The sequence below is a fragment of the Cnephaeus nilssonii genome (assembly GCF_951640355.1).
Source record: "Cnephaeus nilssonii genome assembly, chromosome: 7".
NCBI lineage: Eukaryota > Metazoa > Chordata > Mammalia > Chiroptera > Vespertilionidae > Cnephaeus > Cnephaeus nilssonii.
In genome coordinates this window covers 44,206,291-44,229,163 of record NC_137078.1, presented here as the reverse complement: position 1 = coordinate 44,229,163, position 22,873 = coordinate 44,206,291, and the positions used below count along the sequence as shown (strand labels likewise).

General features: G+C 39.2%; 1 protein-coding gene across 11 annotated transcripts in view; it reads left to right on the top strand.

Annotated features, from left to right (window-relative positions):
* The window catches only part of ADGRL2 (adhesion G protein-coupled receptor L2), a 211,471-nt gene that overhangs the window by 15,557 nt on the left and 173,041 nt on the right, over positions 1–22,873 (top strand). For 4 of the 11 annotated variants that reach the window (XM_079777921.1, XM_079777920.1, XM_079777926.1 and 1 more), the window contains exon 1: positions 19,015–19,784. The exons of 1 other annotated variant lie outside the window; for it this stretch is intronic. The gene's annotated coding sequence lies outside the window, so the exon portion shown is untranslated. Of the gene's footprint in view, positions 1–18,073; positions 18,354–18,503; positions 18,648–19,014; positions 19,785–22,873 lie in introns of those variants that run through there. 6 more of the 11 variants (XM_079777919.1, XM_079777925.1, XM_079777928.1 and 3 more) reach the window with 3 other exon arrangements.

Below are 22,873 nucleotides of genomic sequence, written 5' to 3'. Positions count from 1 at the left end.
TGATACCTACTAGGTGCTCAATAAATGTTACCTATATTATAATCCCTTTAACCTATTTTGGCTTTCAATTTTTAAGCAATGTCTAATAGTCTTGACTTCATTCATTCGTTCAACAATATTCATTGAGTAGTGCTTGGTACATACAAGGCCTAGAGATATACTACCAAACAAATCAAATTCCCTGCACTCATAAAGCTTGTACCTCAATATAGGAGAAAGAAAAATTTAAGTATATAAAGTAATGGCAGTCAGTGATTTGGAGAATAAAAAAAATATAAAGGTTAGAGAATGTCAGAGAGAATTATTTCAGAGATCGTGGTTAGGGTCTTCTCTGAAGAGATGACATGCGAACAGAGATATATTAATGAGCCAACAGGGAAGAAACATAAAAGAGTAAAGACGTTTTGCTTTCTCTCTTTCGTGAATGAATTTTGTGTTTTCAATTTAAAAACTGGGCTCATTCCTGTATTGATCCTCTTCCTCATTTCATGCTAAGGAAATCATTTTTGGTTCTTCTTAGCATCTTTCACAAGCCCCGGCTTGTGCTTTAGTCCTGCTGATGTTATTTTTATAGGTCTTTGCTACCTTCATATAGTTGCGCTTGATTATGTGTCCCCCTTTGCCATCTTTGCCGCATGCTGTGTTAAATTCAGAGCCTGTCGGGAGATCCCTGTGCAGCCCACTGGTTTCTTCAGTTCCCTTCCCACTTTCTTGCTCATTAGAATCATTTGTGTTTGCATAGGCAGAACACTGCTTAAATCAAACTCTGAGAGTGCACGGTTGCGTTTCCCCAAGGTTCCAATCATTTCCATTTTACCTACTGGTTTCTGTCAGAATTGGGTCCAGAGTAGGAGTTCCCTTTACTGCTTACTCTGCCTTCTGGGAAATGAAATGATCAGCAAAGCTGGTCAAGAAATTGTCAGTGTTTTGCTTTTGAGGAATGAACGTTTCTGCAGATACTTCAAAACGGAAGTCCCTAATACTAAGATATGTTGCTGCCCTGATAGTTTTGTGGTCTGCACTGGAAACACATCCTCTGTCAGGAACTCTGTAATGCTCTCACGTGGTGCTCTCACTTCTCTGTCTCTCAACATATGTTCCTCTAGATTTGTCTCCAGTGTTCCTTCACCCACAGGTTCTCCAATTTACATGCAGGTTCACAGCTTCTAAGCAGCAAGGACTATTTACCTACCTTTTCATTGGTGTGGCCTAATTATAACTTAAAGGAGATTGGATTGAAATTGTTGATCTGACCAAACTATGCCCAGGAAACCAGGAAGTTTCCCTACAGCTTACTATTAAGAAGCAGCATGAAATCCTAGAACGCTGTGGAATAGCAGGTGGATTCTATTCCTGACCAAGCCACATACTAGCTTGCAGATTGATCACATCAAAACTAATGGGCTCTTATCCAGCTGGTGTGGCTCAGTGGTTGAGCATCGACCTGTGATTCAAGCTGCGGTCAGTCGTGGTTCCCAGAAGGGGCACATGCCCGGGTTGCAGGCTCAATCCCAGTGTGGGGTGTGCAGGAAGCAGCCAATCAATGATTCTCTCTCATCATTGATGTTTCTATCTCCCTTCCTTCCTGAAATCAATAAGATATATATTTAAAAAGTAACCCTAACAGGTCCTTAATTTGAGGACAAAAGATCTGTAACCCTCTACTTCTAATAATGAGCAAATTGTGGCCTAAGAAGGTGAGTGGACTTGCCCACAGTAAAACAGCTAGTTAGGGATAGTCATTGCAAAATAAGGTTGTTTTCCCCCCTTAGGCCAGTAAATTTCTCCCCTACCATGATTAGCCCAGAGACTTACTTTCCTCTTCTGTGAAATCCAAATAATATTATCTACCCTTCAGTGCTTCACGTAGTTGTGAGAAGGGAGAGATAATAGGTATGTAATAATAGTGGTTGTGTAAGGTGGTATTATTACAATGATGATTTTAATGATTTAATCTGTAGGTTTCTCTGGGCTTTTATCCCTTCTTGCTTAAGTAATTTGCATTACAGGTTCAAATCTGTGGTAAAATGTGCTTACTTTGCTGAAGATTTAAACAAATTGTAGGCTGCATCACACAGAAGAAAGAGCGGAGTTTTGGGCTCCCTGTGATCAGGATGGTAATCTTTCTGTACTTTGTCCCTCAAGGGAAGCATGACATTCCTTCTCTGATTTTAGTTTTCTTGTCTGGTTAAGGGCTGAACGTTCCTATCTCCCACAGTTGTGAGAATTGAGATTGAAAGTCTCAGTATCGCTCTAACCGGTGTGCTCAGTGGATAGAGCGTCGGCCTGCGGACTGAAGGGTCCCGGGTTTGATTCCGGTCAAGGGCATGTACCTTGGTTGCAGGCACATACCCAGTAAGGGGTGTGCAGGAGGCAACTGATTGATGTTTCTCTCTCATCGATGTTTCTAACTCTCTCTCCCTCTCCCTTTCTCTCTGTAAAAAAATCAATAAAAAATATATATTAAAAAAAAAAAAAAGAAAGTCTCAGTATCACTGGTTGTTCTGGTTTTATGTATTTTCTGTATTTTTCTCCTTCCTCCGACTATGAACTTCTTGATGGCAGAGACTGTTTGTTTATCTTTGTATTCTGAGAGCCTGGCACTCAGTAGCCACACAGAGTGTTTGTTGAATAAATTATTTACCAAGGTGAACAACACCGAATGGGTCTGAGCGTGGCAGCATTTTGTAAGTCAATGTTTTTCCAACTCTGCCCTTAAGAGCACAACACTGAATTTTCTAGAGGTACTTTTGGAGCTGTTAAAAGTAGTGAGTAGTGAACTCCTGGCCTCCGTCTTGCTATAATTTGAGCAGATATACATGTTTCTTTTTAATATAGCGCTCTGACATCTAAGAATGTTTTCAGAGGAAAATGCTTTCTAGCTAAAAGAAAGTTGAAACAAGATGTGTAGTCTTTAGAGTCCCGAAGACACATCTTCTAATCCTCCTTTTACCAGTGGGCACCTTAGGAAAGTTAACCTTTCTTTGTCACCATTTCCTCACTTATCACAGGCCTTAGAGCATCCCAGGTTGGTTATAGATGGGCAGGAAGCTGTTACATGCACACCTGCCATTTCCCAATGTAGTTAGCCAAGAATGGCAAAGTGGAATCCATCTGGATCCAGGTGGCCATTTGCATCAGGAGCAGGTGCACACAGACACAGTGTACCTTGGCTTGGCTTTTTTCTGCCTCTGGTTCCCTATGGGCCACACAGCTGCCAATGACACTACTGCCAGCGTTGAAAAACACAGTTTCTAAAACAAACTCTAGACGAATTTATACTTATGGCCCAGGCACCTCCGTGTAAGAAAAAAAACGCTTACAAACATCGGGCTCTCTAAGTTCTAGAACCGAAGTAGCACAAGCAAGAAAACCTCCTCGAGGCAGGATGGGGAGGAGCAGGCAAAGTCAGGGCCAGGGGTCTCTCTTTGGTATCTCCGTCTTCTCGCCTTCCTGGAGGTTTATTTTGAAGATGAAATATAGTAGGAGTAACACTAAAATATGTGGTAATGTGTAAATGGTTGGGCTTGGGCACCAATAGATCAGAACAGATGCTGGTCATAAACTATCAGCAAGCCTTGCCAGTGCATGCCAGCCGAATGCCAACCCTAAAATAAAGTAACATTAAAATGTCCTCATGATATCTGACACATAGATGGTGCTGGATTAATGTTCATCCCCTATCCTGATCCCCTCTTCCTCTTGAACAAAATACACTAAAAACAAACAAACAACAAAAGCAAATCCAAGAAGACATATCCCCAACTAACCTAAAAGGTCAAGTGTATTTCACTAGTACAATATATTAATGAAGGAAGAATTTCTAACACAAAAATTCATCCTGTGGTCTATAGTAAAATGAATATTCTTAAAAAAACCAATTGTCAACTATTCCCTGAGTTAGAACCCAGCTGTTAGCTAACTGGTAGTATATCTTAGTTACACCCACTGGGGACATGGTTTTTCCTCTGAGGTCATAATTTTTCCTGCTAGGAAGGGTTAATTCATTAAATTTAGTCATAATGTATCATTTGCTTTAAGGCAATGTTTCCCAGGAGTTGGCACTGGAAATGGGGAACACACTACCAAAGTCACCTGGATTTCTCTCCCGACTCCCCCAAATCTTCAAGAGATTTAGATGCCTTCCTTCCTATTAAGAATCTGCCAGAATGAGCCATTGGAAATATGTATAGAATTCCCCTGGTAACTTAGCTTAGAAAAAGAGTTAAATTAACCTTTTGGGGTTTTGTTGCTTTGGAACTTCTGAGAAAAGAAGGATGGATACTTTTGTTGCGGAGGAAAACAGGACTGTATCAACTTCAGTAATGGACAAGGCAGGGTAGAGGACAGACATCAGGGGAGAAGAGGTTGCAGGACAAGCACTGACCAGCTTCACTGTTTAGTCAGGGTTCCCTCCGGTCTCATCAGTAGGACGTGCAATTGCTGGGCATTGGGGAACTTGTAACAGCCTTTCTCTTTGTGTGGCTCTTAGACTAAAGGCTGGCCATGCATTCAATGCCTGTATTAACTTCTCCTGCTTTCCCACTTTCAATCTTTATTTTCTCTTTGCCTCACCATTCTTCATTATTCTTATTACTTTTATTATTATTTGTTTATAAATGCCCTTAAATTCTCTTTGAAATGTGAAGGTTAAAAATTAATAAATAAAAGCTAGTGTGCCTGTTGGGTAACGGTCTTTAATTTTGTTTAGCTCTTTCAGAATATGTTTAACATATATTCTTCTAATGTTATGGATTTAAGAAAAACTAAGCACTTTTGACTAAAAAAGAATAAAAATCATAAGCTGTAAATATAATAACAGTGAGTAGACTTCAAATTGCTAACTTAAAACAGTCAAAAATACCAGCAACAACACTGGTATACATGTAATAATACATTTTTATGTCATCATTATAAAGCTTGTATTTCAAAACGTACTTTGAAATTTCTTTGCTATAATACAACCCAATATGTAAGAATATTCAAAATTGTTCCACATTAGCTCGTACAATTTGGGGCATTTATTCAGCAGCATTTTGAAGAATTGTCAACTATTTTATTAATGGTACCAAAATAATAGCAAATATTTAAAGACTCATTCTGTGCCAGGTACTACCTGTATTGATTCATATAACCCTCACAACACTATAAAATATGTGTAATTAGTATCCCCATTTTATAAGTAAAGAAAGAAAGTAACAATTAATTTAAAGATAAGCTTAAGGACACACAGCTTAAAAATGGTGGAGTTCAGGTCTGAACCCAGGTGGTCTGGTCCAAATTCTAACCTTTTAAATTATGTTGCTTTTCTAAAAAACAAAACAAAAAAGTAGACATCTTAAACTTAACATTAACCAAAGTTAAATGAAGTTATATTTTACTTTATGAGGGCCTTTTCAGATCTTTTCAACAGTTCTTTTTTCAAGGTAAGGGAAAAGAAAAGGCTAATCTTCAATATAGTTTTAATTTTTAAAAAGTAACATCTGTGGCTTTTTTGAAAGAATATGTCATGTGCTTCAGTGGTGGTGCTTCAAAACCTTTTGCAGAGCAAAGTGATTTAAAATGGTATTTACCAAATTCTCAACTGTACCAAATCGCAGAATTTTAAGTAAGAAGTGAATATAAATGATTTCTGCTAGGTATAGCTTCATTGGATGCTTATTAAGCATCAAGAAAAGGAATTTCACTTCTCAATGTATGTGTTCTGTTAAAAGTAAAAAAATAATAGTAAGAATGTTTCATATTTTTGTATGGATATGAACTAAGTTAATTGGCCAAATTAATTATCCCCAATTTTTTGTATTCAATGTATCTTTTACCTTACTATTTGGCAGGAAAGTGAAAAGGGAGAGCAGACACAATTTTTGAAAAATAAATGCTATGATTACTAGAAGCTCGGTTTTATTTTTGTCATTTAGAAGAGCCTTGCTTAGTGAAAACTAGGAAAGACACTTCTAACACGAAGAGGATCCACTCATTTATGCCAACATGTTTCTAGGTTACTTGAGAAATTATTTGTGATGTTTTCTTTTAAATGGAGGCTATTCCAACAGTTGACAGACACAATTGTTCTAATAAAGTTTTTTAAAAATATGTTTTTATTGATTTTAGAAGAAGGGGAAGGGAGAGGGAGAGAGACAGAATCATTGATCATTGATCCTCTGCCTCCTGCACGTTCCTTACTGGCATGTGCCATGCCAGGAATCCAACTGGGGACCTTTTGGTGCTTGGGATGCTGCTCAAAACTGAGCCACACAGGCCAGTGCTGTTCTAATAACATTTTAATGGTGAAGTTGCTTAGATAATTCTTTAACAAATTAGGCAGGTGTTTGTGTGTTCTGAAAAGAACAGTTAGTTAAAAGTTTTGTAAAATTGGTAAATAAGGAGAACAGTATTTCAATAAGACTACTACATTAAGTACAAACGGGCCTGACCGGTGTAGCTCAGTGGTTGAGTGTCGACCCATGAACCAGGATGAAACAGGAGGTCACAGTTCAATTCCTGGTCAGGACACATGCCTGGGTTGGGGGCTTGATCCCTGGTAGGGGGCATGAAGGAGGAAACTGATCATTGATTCTCTCTCATCATTGATGTTTCTATCTCTCTCTCCCTCTCCCTTTCTCTCTAAAATAAATAAAAATATATTTAAAAAATACGCACAAACAATCTTTTCAGAAATTATGTATTAGTCAGGATTTTTAAAAGATATAAAGGATATTTTGCAAACACTATAAGATTTTTTTTAAAACTAGCATGTTTAATATAGGTGATTCGTTGTGAAGTAGTTCATTATGATCGTATTATGTAAAACGGAGTTATCTTCCATGGAAAAATATTTTGACCTCTAATCATATTAAAAATTTGTATGTGAAAATATAAAATATAAATTCAAATAAGGAATAATGATAATACAAATAAGAGACATAGCATGAATCTGGGATAGTAAAAATAATGTTCCTAACTCAGTTTCAGTCGATAATTTCAATTCTAAGTAAATACTCCCTTTTGAAAAGTATAATCTTAAGAAAGAATATTTTTGAACATAATCTGAGGCCATCAGTTACTTCTAGTACTTTTTAGTAAAGGCTTTGCCTGTTTGCCTTAAAGCATTTTATGTTTAGCTGTTTCTGCTATATAAGCATGTCTTAATTATTTGTTTAACTAATAGTTTTTAAACTAGGGTATTAATCCTTAAAAGGGTGTTTGTTTATAAGACTGAAGAAGACTGAGTCTTTCATTTGCTTCTCTTGGTGAACTATATTACGGGGTATTAGGTGATACAAAAACAATCAAAATCATGATTTGTTACTGTTGAGGTATCTTACCATTTCGAGAAACTGACAGAAAGAAAAGAAGGCAAGAGTAAACAACTGTTGAAAAGTGGTGTCAAGTGGGAAGAAAAAGAGAAAAGTGGTAAATGTTAATATAAGTAGAGAGAGGATTAAGCCAACGAGTAAGAATAATGGGGATACTATAACTTAAATACTGAGCTATGTAGTAAGTGCACAAATGAAATAGTTTATATGCAAATCATTTGGACACAGTAAAGCATTATTACTACAATTCAATACATTTCTTCTTATCTTACCGGTACAATGAATATAGACAGCATAAGTCACACATGTGTTCATATACACATTACTGACACTCAAAGATTTAAATATTCATAGAAGGGAGGAAGAGAAAGTTAATGGGTGAAGGGCAGTTAGGAGTTGGTTGAATTATATATTCCTCTTATCTATTTCAGACTTTATAGAGATAGAGGTGAAGATACATTTCACTTTCTGTGATGGCCACTGTTAAAGTAGAACATAAAACATCACAAATTGGGCGATTCATTGTACACGATAAGTTGCCTTGGTTGTTTGAAGGGGTAATAAATAGGGCATGGCGGCGAATGTGGGTGAGTCAGAGAGTGCATGTTTTGTTTAAAAAGGAAGATCTCTCCTGCTAAATGTTGTTATGAGGTGATGTACACAAAATGTTGCCACATCTTCCCATTTTTTTTCTAAAAGCTGTAAATCTCTATTTTAATTGAAACCTCCTAATTTTTAAAAGTTGACAAATAGTAATTTTTTTAAAAAAAAATACACTGTGTGACCCACCTATGGGGCCAGTAAATTAAATTTGTTGGCTAGATTTTATACAGGCTAGCAGTTTGTGACCTCTATTGTATACTGTGCTGAGAACAGGGCATATGAAATTTAGTGAGATTTTAAGGAGCTTGTTGTCTTGTGGGGGAGGAATAAATCAATAAATACAACCATGTCTAATGTGTTATGATAATCAATGGTAATTTTGATAGTCTTTCAACACTGTGAAATTCTATGTCATCAAAGAAAGGTAAAATGGTATTTAATATTATTTTCTTAGCAAAGTGCAATATTAATATCTTTTGTAAACATTTTTAAAAACGTAGGAATTTAAATTTAAAAAAGCATTTAAAGTATCAACAGGAAATCAGAACATCTTCCTTGGAAATTTTGATTAATTTACTCCTTAAGAAAATACAACTAAAATTTGCTGGTGATTTGGCAGGAAAAACTTAGTTAAAATCATTTCTGGCTCTTGGATGTAGGGTTCTAGTCTTTGAGTGCTTAGTGAATCATAAATGAGGTAAGATGAAAAGTATGATACTTTTTACCATAATGTATAAAATGTCAGATGTTTTGCCTTTGAATAAAACCAAAGTACTAGGGTGTAAATTATAATCCTTGAAAAGCTTCATGTAAGTCTCATTGATTCTAATTCCTGAGGTTCCCTAGATACATCTTTATCTTATTTAAGTTGGGATGGAAAAGTAGAAGGGAGAAGGACTGTTCTATGTAAAATGGGTCAGTCACTTTTCAACTTCTCTGAATTCAAAACCTCAAATTAATTTCCGCCTTCCTTGAGTTATTCCCATCTTACACACACACACACACACACACACACACACACACACACACACACTCTCAATGAGGTAATTCATAGCGCTAGAAACTCCTTGAACAATTTGTCTATATTTGCATTTCTATTTACTTGAAAGCACACACAAAAACAGTACTATTAAAATAATTTTTTGGAAAACACTCAAATTTTCATTGTAATCACTTAATGTGTGTGAATATTAAAATATTTACATGTGGCCTATGAAAATATTTCAGTAGCTTGACTAAACAAATTTGTTAATAAGTAAATTTATATATGTATTTATATGTACACTTGTGATAAATATATTTGTATATGAGTTTAGGTTATTTGACTTGTAGTATCCAATGTGTTACAATACTTGGAAAGCAAGTAGCCTTATAATTGAACTAAATATTACAATACTATGCATTACTATAGGATCCTAATTCATTTATTCCATAACTACTTTTCAACATCTATCACTCAGGCCCTTTGTAGACATTAAATAGGTCTCTGCTCTTCAAAACTCTGAGAGAAGGTGAAGTGTTTCAAAAATTATTTTGTCTGATGGGTGCATGCCATTCTGAGCAGGGTAATATCATTTCTTGTATCAGACAACTTACAGGTATTTGGGGGCCATGTCAGCAGGGAGGGAGGAGCTTCCAGAAAGGAAGTTCCATAAAGGAGTTTTAGGTATCCTGAGCTTTTTAAAGAAAGACGACTGCCTTCCCAAGAGTTCATGATGCTGCTTTGGTATATCAGGGACCTTCAAAAGCTGTATTAGACTGTGGAGGGCCTCTCATACTTCCTTACTAAGGTTTGAATATGATGGGTAATGGGTATAACATGGTATAGTGTAAATACCACAAACAGATTGAGATTTTAATATGCATACAATTAGGCCCTTCCTGGAAGATTAAAGCTAAAAAAAAATTGTTGAAAGGATGGGTCACAAAATTAAAATAAAACCTGAATGAATCCACCAAAACCTAATATAATGGAGAGGGGAATAGTAGCCCAGAGGAAAAAATGTCCTAAAGAAAGACTAGAGGGTAAAAACTATATATATGGCATGTTTAAAAATAAAATTAATGACAACCTGTCATCATTATAATTTATTCTATAACTTTACCAACGTTGGGGGATTATTCAATAATTTTTATTGTTTTCTTTATGAATAATAATGAATCTTCAGGTGATAAAAAAGAACCATAAGATCTATTTGAGAGAAAATCTTGTGAAGCAATAGTCTGTGAAGAAATACTATATAGTTAAAATTCTCGAATGCCATGCATATTAAGCATATTATATAAATTTTTATGTGCTAATTAGTTTTGTGTATTTGCTTATACATTTTTGTGTACATTTTTTACTTTCCATGCGTATTTGCCCTCTGTTTCCACAGATGATTTATTTTTCTGGGGAGAGAATATGTTTACCACTTTGCAGTAGCACCTAGAGCACTGATTTGAGGAAAGCAGGCTTTCTATGAGTCCTGAATAATTGCCTTTATTAGCCTTACATTTTGAAAATTATTTCAGCCTACAGTCTCGTTAAAAATGCAAAATTAAAAATGAGTTTAGAAAAGAATGCGCACGTTCCTTTGACATTAAATCACCCTGTTATGCCAAATGTAGCACAAATGGCCCTCTAACAGGGATCCTGTGCAGTCAGTGGGTGATCAAAGACCACAACAGCAGCAACACCGAGTCCCACTGGTGGTGTCAAGGACAATGTATTCTGAATTCTATTTTGCGTTTCTTCTGTGATAGCATGCCAGAACACAAACATATAGACCCAGATCTATACATATACACGTGCATATATATAGACTTTACATAATTTAAATAATTCATCCAAATAAATTATTTACATGATTTAAAAATTCCTTTGTCAAACAGATTAATGGAACCTTGTTATTCAAAAGATAAATCATTTTATATGAAGTGGCAAAGACTTCAAGGGCTAATAAAGGTTTTATGAGAGATAAACTTTTAATGAATTAATACTTTTTGCATGTACTTATTTTCCATATACGTAAATATACACACAAGTGCTTACAATAATATATGAACATTTCTGACTGATTTTTAAGGAAACAGTGTTCAGTGTTTAAAATAAAGTATTTTTAGAGATTTGATTTTTAGGAGCTGATCAGGGTTGTCATTCACCAAGCAAGAGGAAAAAGGTTTAAATAACAGTGCTGTAAATATTATTATTTGTGTAATAAGATAAAATAAATGTTTTTTTTTCTGTTTGTAATTTATATGAACCCATAATAATTAGTCCTGAACAATTGTATATATCTTTTCTATGGTTTGAAATGTATTTAGCACTCAAGTCTTTTTTTGGGTAGGTCTTAATTAGAAAGATATTTTGCTCTAGAAAATTATGGTGAACTAGTATTTTTATAACAAGACCTTAAGACCCTGGGAAAAATTTTAAGGATTTTTATGGAGCTCAGTACACATTCTTTAGCTAAATTTTGGCATAGTTTCAAATTGAGACTCCAGTGAAATTCAATTGGTTTATTTTATAATTAAAAACAAGAAAATCATAATAACAAAAACATATAATGTATAGCACTCGTGTTTATAATAGAAACATCCATAAAGAAAGAAACATGTTCTAACTTTTCTCATTACTCCAAAGGGAATTGCATCTTTAATCACACAAAGCACCAACTGCTTTCTAATTTTGTTTAAAGTGTTTCAATACTTACAAAAACCAGATCAGGTTATTGTAAATCTAGAGCAAATTAGAATCATTGGCCTCTGCTCAGCTCGATGTAAGGGTTCTATGTAAATCATAAATTTAATGGCATACTAAGACACACATCTGTTTCAGTTTTGTAGAAGTTAATAATCTAACTACAGAGTATTTAAACACTTCTTTCATTAACTGGAAAATTGAAGCAAAGATAGACTTTCCTCAGTTATAAGGTGTAATATTTTAGCTACAAAGTTTGATAAGCTATAAATATACCTAAGTAGTTAAAGATAGTTTTATAAACAATCAATCTAGTATCTATTTTTGACATTACATGGTTTTCCATGTATAGAAATATTCAATATAAACAAATTGGCTATATTATCATCTCAAATCTATACCTGCAATATATATATATATATATATATATATATATATATATATATAATTTAAAATCATTTTGCAATAGGGCACTGGAGAGTAAATTTTGAGTAATTATATAAAATGTCAAAATTCATTTAAAATATTTTTCAGATTCCTTATTTGATTACCTATAAGTTTTTTTAAAAAAATGATAAATGATAGTCCTCTGGGGATCCATATTATGTGAAAAATAGTTTATATTCTTGGATTTCTTGGACATTTACATTTTATAGCTAACATTCTTACTCAACTTTTCTGTAATTTTACTTTAACAAACTATAAATATTTTTCATGTTATTTCCATGACCTCTTTCTTTAAGACATGCCACTTCATATATAGCAGTAACCCAGTCTTATAATAAATAACTGTGTTTCAATTATCATTAGATAATAAACAGGAAATTAGTTTTTCTTGCAGTATATTCTACCTTATCTGAACAATGAAATATATGTGGTTTGAATTTGGGTCATTAATTCAGGTAGTAAGGACATAGTACTAATTAAATTGGTATCATAAATTACATTCCCATAATGAAGGGGAGCACTCTTTTAAAGTACTAATAATCCTCTGTAGTTATATTGTAGATATGTGATTTCAGTAACCAGGACAGTTGGATAAGAGTGTAGATGGTTCAGTGCATGTCTCCATCACTCAAGCGAAACCCTTCAAAGAATATATTATCCAGGTGATGCTCTGGCAACTTCTCTTCACTGTGGAATAGCTGGAGAGGTTATTTGTGTGTTTTTATTTTTTAACCTAAAACAAATTTTCTTCATTGGGTATCACTCAACAGACCTTATCGTTACCAAATTATTTCAATATTCCTTTGAGATGTCAGTGACATTTTAGTGGAATTCTAAATTTGGATGCTGATTTTCAAAGAAATGGACTCTTTTATAAAGTACTTCTACTTATCACAAAAATATATCACTATTACATCATTGTTTGGTCTAGGACCTAAGTGATTGATTTCATAGTGACCTTAAGAATTCATTGTAAAGGGTTGCAATAAGTTGAAAACTCAATTATAAAGATTTAAATTATTCTTGAAAACAGAGATAGCAACATTTATTACCTTATCAAGACACTATGAGAGCTAGATTTAAAAGAAAATTATTTGCAAATTGCTGTTCTCCTTTTTACATATTCAGACAAATTTATTTTTACTAAAATATATGCAACAAATAAACGCTTTTTAAAAAATAAAGCATATAAGTAGAGTTAAAAATAACTATCATATTAATTATAGAACAAATAATGAAAAATGTTAGTAAAGCTAATATATACCATCAGAAGTATGAACCAAATTCAAGGTGCAACATCTCATGTTACAGAATGTTAGCCTACAAAGTATTTTCAAAACTGAAACAAAATAATTTTTATGCTTAGAAAATACTAAGATCATATATTATAATTATTACTTTATGCTGTATCATTAAGAAAACTTTATGCATTGTAGTCTGAAAATACTAGAAGTGTTATATAATTGTATCTTTGACTCACTTTCTAAAACACTAAAAGAGCATTTGTGAGTTTGTTTCCTGATTCTTAAAAGCCTTTTCCAAGTTTTGCTATATCACAATGAACTATGACATAAGTAATCACAGTCATATTCTCAGAGGCACTTTACATTCAATTTGGACTTCTTTGAAATTGCTATTTGGTAAACTTTAAGGGTTTGGATTCAATAGACTGCCTCTACTATTAACCATTGCTTTTGTTCGCACCTGAGATATTCATGATATTTGATCAATCAAGAACTGCCCATTCAAATGTTTTATATTTAAAACTAAGAGTTGTAATATTAGGTTACTCTTAGTTTAACTTCAAAAATTAAAAATATATACAGACATTTCATCTGTATTGTTGACAGAGGTTTGCATATGTTAATAAAAGGAAGGCCTATTTTTAAATTATATACTTTAATAAAAAGCACTTGGTTATGAGTATTTATGATGAACAAAATGATTATTATACAAAGTTATAGAAAGCATTTGAATAAAATGAGTGTTCATATAGTTATACTTCATGGCTTGTCAGAAACATTGATAGAAGATGATCTATATGAACCAATTATAGAAGATTCTCAAAGTGCAGAGATTAACAGGAGTTATGGGAACAATCTATGTGAAAGAAAGACGAACTTTGAGTTGTGTAAGACTCAGTGCAGCAATAATTATGAGAGATTTTTTAAAAATTGCTTACTTTTGAGTATCATAATGATAAGGGTATACACATTTTATAATCCTTTATATAGTTACACATATATAAACACTAAGTGCACAGAATGAGTCATGCTACCAGTTGTATTGCTGAATATTTTAAAAAAGTATTAATCACAAAATGATAGGTACTTAAGAACATATATGTGATTATATACTCCTAAATAATATCATTAAGCATAGTATACTATAATCATTTTTATACTATAGTTTAAAGTGTCATTATTTTTGGAGATGACACTTTAGATAGAGTTTGGCCTTCTTGCACAAAGATTTAGTTAGCTTGGAGAGAGCCAGGAGAATAGTTAAAACTTATTGGCTTTGCCAAATGCTTTCATATGTTTCTGTTCTCATGGAAAATGAGTTTTGATTTCTTTTCAGCCTACATGCATGGCAAAGCTAAAATGAAAAACAAAGCTTGCAACTTTCAACCAGTTCTAGTTAAGTTTGGTATTCACATATTGCTTTGATCTCTGGAGCTTTAAAGTATTTTCTAGAGTATGCAAAACTAGTTTCAGCACTAAGAATCATTGAACAGTAACAATGAAGAAGAGGAAACTGATCAGGTTTAGGATGAAATGGAACTAATTTTGTTTCCATTTCTGTATCAGAAGCTAGGACCGTTTCACATGTTTTCTGTTTGTTTGTTTTAGTTTAGAACTTTCGCAGAGCTCTCATCACAGGCCAAAACATGTTCCCCATAATGAATACAACTCACCCTCACTGATTGTTCTCTACAGCTGTGTGGCTCAAACGTCACACAATTTTTGGCCCACTATCAAGTTCTGGGTCTTTTCCCCACCCCACCCCAGCCCACCCCAACGCCAGGGTGACGCAGTGAAGAAGTTACTCAGTGTGCTACCAGTTTATAATAATCACAATATTTTGTAACCAAGCCCACGTTCATACTTCTTCAGATTCTTTCATTTGGCACCCAAACTATTGTTAATCATACATGTGGTCTGACAAGTACTTCATCACTTCCCTCTAAACAAAAATGCTTGGATGATATATAGCTTTAAAAATTAGCATAATTTCTGTATCAGAAATATGTGAACCCACAATGAATAAAATAATCTTCAGTTTCTTAAAGTTGCTTAAATTAAAAACATGAGTTACTACAGTTGGAAAAAAACATGTATGGTTAAAATGTTTGAAGCCCATCAATCTCTCTAACCACATAAGCTAATGAGTTCCTTCTGTTTTCTTTGAATGAAATCACCATGAGTGGTTGGATGTTGATTTAACATAAAACAAATGGAAATGGGTGTTTCCTTTGTCCTTTGTAGAATTTATTTTTAAAAACAATTAGCAAGAACTATGAATAAGTCAATGATTTTGCCATTACTTAAATAATAATATAGTTTGAGTAGTTAAATTGATTGCATTGTAGCGAATGCATAACATACTCCAACTCCCCTTAACTTGCTAACATCTGCAGATATTATTAAGCTTCTCATTTCATTTTTTTCTACCATCACACCTGTATTGTTATAAATTATGTTTTGAATTGTCATGAAATGTCAGGCAAATTATGTTTTCTGGGTGTGTGTGTGTGTGTGTGTGTGTGTGTGTGTGTGTGTGTGTCATTTAAGTGTTCCTTTGTAATGGCAGGTTTGTGGCTAACAGCTTAATCTTGAATATATCAATGCAATTAAAAGCTGTTTCAATTCTTTCTTGTGGGTACAAAGAAGGTTGAAGCATTATTATATGTAAAGTACAAGGAAAGAATAAAAAATTCTTCAATATTTAAAACATTATCCTAGAGAAGGAATACATTGAGGTATAATTTTAAAAACACAGTAAGCTTATTATATTCTTAGGGAATAAAAAAAGGTGTTGAGCCCTTTGAACTCTATAAAATACTCTTCCTCTTGAATCAAAATTAAAAACTTTGTATGAGGCACTTTCCACTCCCTATAGTTTTAATCCACTTCTGACAGCTTCTTCTCCCTCCCATGCATCCCTCCTTTCTTGTGAGGTAGTCCCTTTAGAAACATAGTGAAGAGTGACTCACCCATGTCCAGAGTATCAAAAATGCCAGACCTGTGAAATGTACACAGTAGGTTCTTGCAGAGATTCGTTAGATAAGTAAGTAAATAAGCCAACATATGGCCAGCTTAATTCAGGCAAAATTTTCTATTGATTACTTACTAAGCTCACTGAATAAAAACTTCAGACCAAGTTTTGCCTCCCAAAAGAAAATAGGATTAGACTGATCTATGCGCTCATCGGGGCTTCTTGTGAACCATGCCCAGATGAGTGAGAAACCTTCAAAGATAAACAAAAGAAAGGGCTAAAATCTTTCAGTAAATTCAAATTATTATCAGTTTGACATATTTTGGTTTGCAATCTTGAATAAAATAAATTTAAATTCCAAAGGAGAACACGATATAAATGACCTCTGAGGTTTGAGAATTCTATATTTCTGCCTTTTGTTGAACTAAAGTAGCCTGATTTAATTTTCCTAGAGAGATCTGTTGTGTGTATACATTCTGACAGATGTAAAAACTTGGGTACATAATAAGGTTTCATACCAGCTCTGGATAAGTGTGGGTTTCTTTTCCCCCCCTCAGGCATTTAATTTATATTCTGCATCTAAGAAATTCCAAATGAAGGTGTTTATGTAGTTTATAACATAAATGCTCTAAGTGGTTCCTCTTACCTTTTAGAATAGTGACAATAGTAAAGCATCAATACATTAAATATAAAAAAAAATGGATCACCAAGGATTCATGTTTTAATTTGGGAATTAGAATGAATCAACCAAAAGAGCATGTTTCAGTTGTTTGTACTTAATGTACTTTTAACTTATGATTTTTACAAGTTAAGAACAAACTTGACCAGTAGCTGGATTTACTTCAGAACTCCAAGTATCTGGCTTTGTGACAAAATACTGATAGGTATTTAGAGTCTTCCTGTTTTTTTGCACAATCTGCTGTTGACATTTTAATAACATTGTTGTTTGAAATGATTTCTGAAGTATGATGACTGCAACATACCCGCAGCAACAAAAAGTACATATTGTTTCTGAAAGCAAAGAAGCTCAAGTTTCGTCGTATTTACTAGAGATTTAAATCTTGGAGAATCAGTTTTTCTTGAAAGCCAGTGCAAACGTGCTTCTTTAATTGATGGTTGCACTCAGTAGTCGAATCAGTAATTTAGAAATATATCTGAAAACTCAAGTCACTTTCAGCTCAGGAATTTTGTAATTAAAAAGAAAAAAATCCACGTTTGGTTTTCCTCGTATGCAGAGGATACTTAACTGGCTTTTAAACATTTTCCAAGCATGATCTGTCCCGTCGTGGTCTGTTCTCTTCACCTTGGATGCATCCTTGGCGCTGCCTGGATGCTTGCTGTCACTACCAACCAAGGGGTGCAAGGAAGTGTGCTCAGAGGACAAGAGCAAAAAGCAGCTTCAATGTAAGGAAATGAGGGAAACAGACCTCGCAGCGATGAATGCACTGGCGAGAACAGAGCCTCGTAGTCTCCCTTCCTTCCTTTGCTTATCCTGGTGAGTTTAATCAAAAACAAACAACACGCTCTTGTGAAATATAGTCAATAAAGTCAAAGTTTGGCCAGCTCTCTGCAACTACAAAGAAAAAGCCATCGCAATTTTAAAAAATGTAACTTTCATTAACGAGCGCGCCGGAAATCTCAGGTATCAAAGACACATTAACCCTGGAGCGTCCCCCGCGCGCCGCAGCCGGACGGAGGCAGCCGCGGCGAACAGGCGTTCTTTCTCCTCGGAGCGGCCACACAAAAGGAGGGCTGCGGAAACTAAAAGTTTCGGGGCCTCCGGCTCGCTGCGCGGACAAAAAAGAAAACCTGGAGACGGGGAGGGTCAAAGACGCATCCTGGGCGCCTCTTCCCAGCGCAGGCAAGGAGAGAGCTCCGGGGCCGGGAGGGGAGAAGGGAGGGGGCGGCGAGCCGCTGGCCAGCCCCCCGCGTCCCGCCTCCGAGGCCGGAGCGCCCGGTTCCGCCGCGCTCGCCCGGATACCCTTCACCCCGTTGCGGACAGAAATAAATGTTTCCATTTAAAGTGCGTGTGTGCGGACAGGATGGAGAGCGCGCGCCGGCGGAGCGCGCGGAGGACCGAGCGCGCAGTGAGTGGAGTTTGGGGGTGGGGTGGGGTAGGGGTGGAACGGGTGTGTGGACCGGGTGGGGGAGGCTGACCGCGGAGTCCCGGGACTGAGGTGGGGGGCGGGGGGGGGGTGTGCCTAGCCGGAGGGGAGGGGCGCCAGCCTCCGCTCTGCTGCCTCCGGGGCGCGTTCCGCGGCCGGGTGTGCGCGCGTCCCCAGCCGCCGCCCGGACAGCCCGCGGCCGCCCCGCCGGCGGAGCCGGGGCCGCTTAGTCCTCGGGCGGCTGCTTGGCCGCCGCCACTCGCACAGCTCGAGCCCGTAAGTGTCCCCTTTCGCTCCCCTCCCCCTGCCCGGGCGCACGGCCGCCGCAGCTTCTCAAATGGAGTGGAAAATGGCCATTGGGCGGCAATGAGTTATAGATTGTCTGCTCCACGTTTTGCACTTAGCTGCCTGTAATCTTCTTTTGGAGTTTGCCCGGGCCCCCTTGCTGGAAAAATCAGGAGGGAGAGATTTGTCCTTTGCCGCTGTACACGCTAATATGTTTATATGATTAGCCCAACTCCGGCGGGGGCGTGTAGGTGGGGGTGTGGGGAGGAGGCGGCGGCTGGAGGTGACTCCAGTTCAGACCTCGCCGGGAGTCTGTGTCAGGACTTCGCGCTCCCCGGTCTCTCCCTCTCTCTCTCCCTCGCTCTCCCTCTGCCTCTCACTCTCTCTCCGCGCACACACGCAGAGGTGCCGGAGCGAAATCGGGAGCTTACTGGAGAATTCCTTGGGATCGTTGGGGGGCATCTCCACTCCGTTGCTGTGCGTGGCGCGTCCCTCCCTGTGCCTCCCCGCCCGCGCGAGCCCGAGTTCTCGCCTCCAGCCTTTCCGCGGGGCAGCGGCCACCGCGCAGCCTCGGCCCGGAGACCCGAAATGTGAGGACGGGCCGCCGCCGTCTCGCCCCAGGCCGCAGGGTCGGCGCCGGGGATGCCGGTCGGGCCGGCGCGGACTGCGGGCTGAGGGGCTCGGCCGGACACGCTGAGTTGGCCTCGCGCTGCCGGCGTCTGCCCGCCCCTCCTGCGGCCGCCGCTCCGAGGGGGACTTCCCAAGTCTGCGCACCTCTGTCGGGCTTTTGCCTGCGCCACCCCTTTCGCTCTGATTCCCGATTTTTTTTTTATTTTTTATTTTTTTTTCCAAGGGAGCGCGCGGTCTGGGGGTGTGTGCGTGTGTGCCAAAGACCCCCCTCGAGAGTGGGAAACTGCGGGAAAATGTTGACCTAACCCCCGGAGTCGCCCGGCTCTGGCTGCTTGGTCGGAGGAGGCGGCGGCTGCGGCCGAGCGGGAGGGCACTCCGAGCCGCGGCGCGGACTCCCGGCCTCGGTCCCGGCCGGCCGGGGTGGCCGCTGCGCCCCGCGCCTCCCCGCGCGGCCCCCGCGCCAGACGGCCCGCCCCCGGGGCGCGCTCGCAGACCGAGGTAAGAGCCGCGGGGACGGACAATGTGCCTCTGTGCGGGGCTGGGGAGACCTGTTTGCTTTGCGCCTCCTGCCCGGGGGTGGATGCTTGGAGGTACGGGGAGCCGCGGGGAAATCGGGGCTCCGCTGTTTGTTTAGGTTCCGCCGGCCGAGGGGGTGACCCCGCGCTCGCTCGGGCTGCTCGCCCCCCTCCCCCTTCTCCCCACCTCTCGTCCTCGGCAATCGATCCTCAGAACTCCCCATCCCGTCCCGCCTGCTCCTCCTTTTCTCGTGGAGCTGTTACAGCGTTCTCGAGGCTTCCTTCGAGTTGCAGGGGCCGCGGGGGAGAGGGGAGTAGGGTGGCATTGTACATGTTTTTTGATGTTCGGGAAGCTTGAGTCGAAAGGTTCCGTTCACCTCTTTTCACAGTGCGTCTGGGGAGGGGTGCGAGGAGGCGCGCCCTCGGCGGGGCCGCTCAGCTCGGGGTGCGAGGCCCTGACCCCCCACCCCCCCACCCCCGCTCCGCCCGTCTGCAGACCCGTCTGGGGCTGGAAGTGGAACGGGGCGTCCACGCGCTGGGAGCGAGTCCAGTGGAAGTGGACGGTGGGGGAGGACTGGGCTGAGTTGTTTCGGATTGTTGTTTCTTCTCGTCGGCAGTGAGGTGGTGCGGAGAGGCGAGGATGACAGCAAAGCGCAGCCAGATGTGGCCGGCCGACGCCGGGGCTGGCAACGATTAGGGGGTGGCCCGGCGGGGCGGGAGGGTGGCGGGGCCGGGCACCCGCGAGCGAGTCCTGGGGAGGGCGGAGAGCCTCCCGGACCTGCAGTGAGAGGGCAGCAGCGGGCCGCGCTGGGCCTGTGGGTTAAGTGACGGGTTCCTGGGATGGTGGTGCGACGGGGTGCCTCGGGGAGCCTGGTTGGTAGGAGGTGGGGGGTACCGGGTGGGGAGCTGCGGGGAGATAAAGGCGTGGGAGGAGCGCGAGGAAAGGGGGAGACCCCCAGGCTAATCAGGCGTGGGCTTCTGGATGGGCTGGGGCGAGCGGACCCTCTGGCGGAGCGGTGAGGGGCGAGCGCAGCGACCCAAGCGCCCCGGCAGGGGGGAGGCTCGCCTGCAGGACTTCTTCGCTTGGGATCAGCAAAAGTTTGTTCTTTGCTCCGAACTGCGGGGCTTGGGTTAGGGGAAGTCGTTGGAAGCTTTACTTTGTGCCAGAGTGTCGCTGAGCGGAGACTAAGGAACGTATGTCTTGTTTTTTTTTTTTTAAATCCTCTGTTCACACTGTCCTTCCTCTAAAAGCGCAGTTGGAGCGACAAGTGCTGCGGTGTCCCTCTTCTTTCCCATCTTCTACGGACTCCACCCCCCTCCCCCTTCCCCCCTTCCCGGGCCCCCTTCTTCCCTTCTTCCTGATGCGAACTGTGTTGTCTCGGATTCAGACCGAGGAAATGTTTTCCTCCTGTTTCTTGAAAGGTGTAGGCTGCTTAGCAGCTTCTCCGAGCAGCCTGGGAGCGTCTGAGCCGCAGTCACCAACCATATGGTTCCCGTTACAAAGGCCAGGTTGGAAGGCGCTCTTCTCCCCGCCCCCACCCCAAATCCGTCACTTTTCCTCTGCAGTCTTGACACTGCGTGCACTTCTCTCTTCTTTCCTTCCCGAGGCGTAGCTTTAACGGACGTGGCTCGTTCATTCATTTCCTTGTCAGTGTTTGTGTCTGGAACGGGCCCCACCGAGTGTGCTCCGCTCAGTTCGAGTTGCACAAGGAAGAAAAGTCATATCCATTTTGGTAAATAATTGCCTGTTGAGACGTCTCTTACTAAATCAGGTTTGATCTTGGGCGAACCTTCAAAGACGGGCACTAAGGAGGCAATATATATCCATAGCAGAAAAATAGATTGGGTTGTGTGATGTCTTTGGCAACATTCCAAGTTGTGATGGGACTCTTGACCTAGGTTAAAGGTAACTTTGTAACTTTAGATTTAGTATCTTCCCAATACTTGGGAAACCCTTTATAGAGAAAGTGTACTTCTGTTCAGGTGTGTTAGGGAACTTTTTGTTGGCCCTTCTCCACCCTCCAATAAATTTATGCATGATAGAGAGAATACTGCAGAACAAATGTTCTGTTGTTTAGTTTCTTCAAGACATTCCGATTCTCTTCTTTTGTTGCCTGCCTCTAAAAGAGGTGCCATTTCACATCATTCTGCACAAATTGTTTGAATTAATGCAAGTGTGAATTCTTACCGTTTGAAGGGGACTATTAGCATATCAAAGGTTTCTTAGCTTCAGCTCAATTGAGAAAACTTCAGCCTGTCTTCCATTTGCTTCCAAGGGAGGCCCAAAGGGCAATGAGAATTGTAAAGGGTAAAAATAGGGAGGTGGATTCGGGCTGTGTTTCTGAACTTTTACTGTTTTGTAATTATGTGAGTGAAAAACATTATCTATTGCTATGGAGTCCTTGCAAATGGCAAGACAATTATTTTCTATTGATAAATGGTTTGTTCCTAGAAAAAGAGTGACCTTTTATTTTATGATAGTCACTGTTGCCTGTCTTTTGGGGTCCCTTCAGTGGAAGAGAAAGCTTTTCCTCTAACTTAATACTTTTCTAGGGCCTACACTTTGTTATATTAATAAAATGGGGAGAGAAAGGCTTTTCATGAGTCTATAAAATAATAGAAATCTTGTGATAAAAGCACACTCATTTGTCACCCAGAAAACTATTTTTAATACACTTGTTAAATTAATAGGGAAAAAAAATCTGGACTATTAAAACTCAACATGAACTTTGTTAATGAAACTTCTGTTGCAAGTGTAAGTTTGAAAGGGTGCTAAGTGATACTCAGATTTTTAGTGAATGGTATTTTTTAAATAGAGAATTGTTTGATTATTGTTGCATCTCAAGTTTTGCATTTTATCCAACAGCAAATGCTAGAATTCAGATTGCAGTTGGTTCGTTTTTCTTAATATTTATAGTGCATTCGCTAATACTTTTTTACATTTGCAAAAAGATTCATTCTTTGAATTTCTTTTAACAAGTCAGTATCTGTGAGTGAAGAAACAAGTAAGAACAAGTACTTGGGTCATTTGGGTCATTTTATGGTGAGCAGATGTGTCAAGAGAGAACTTTT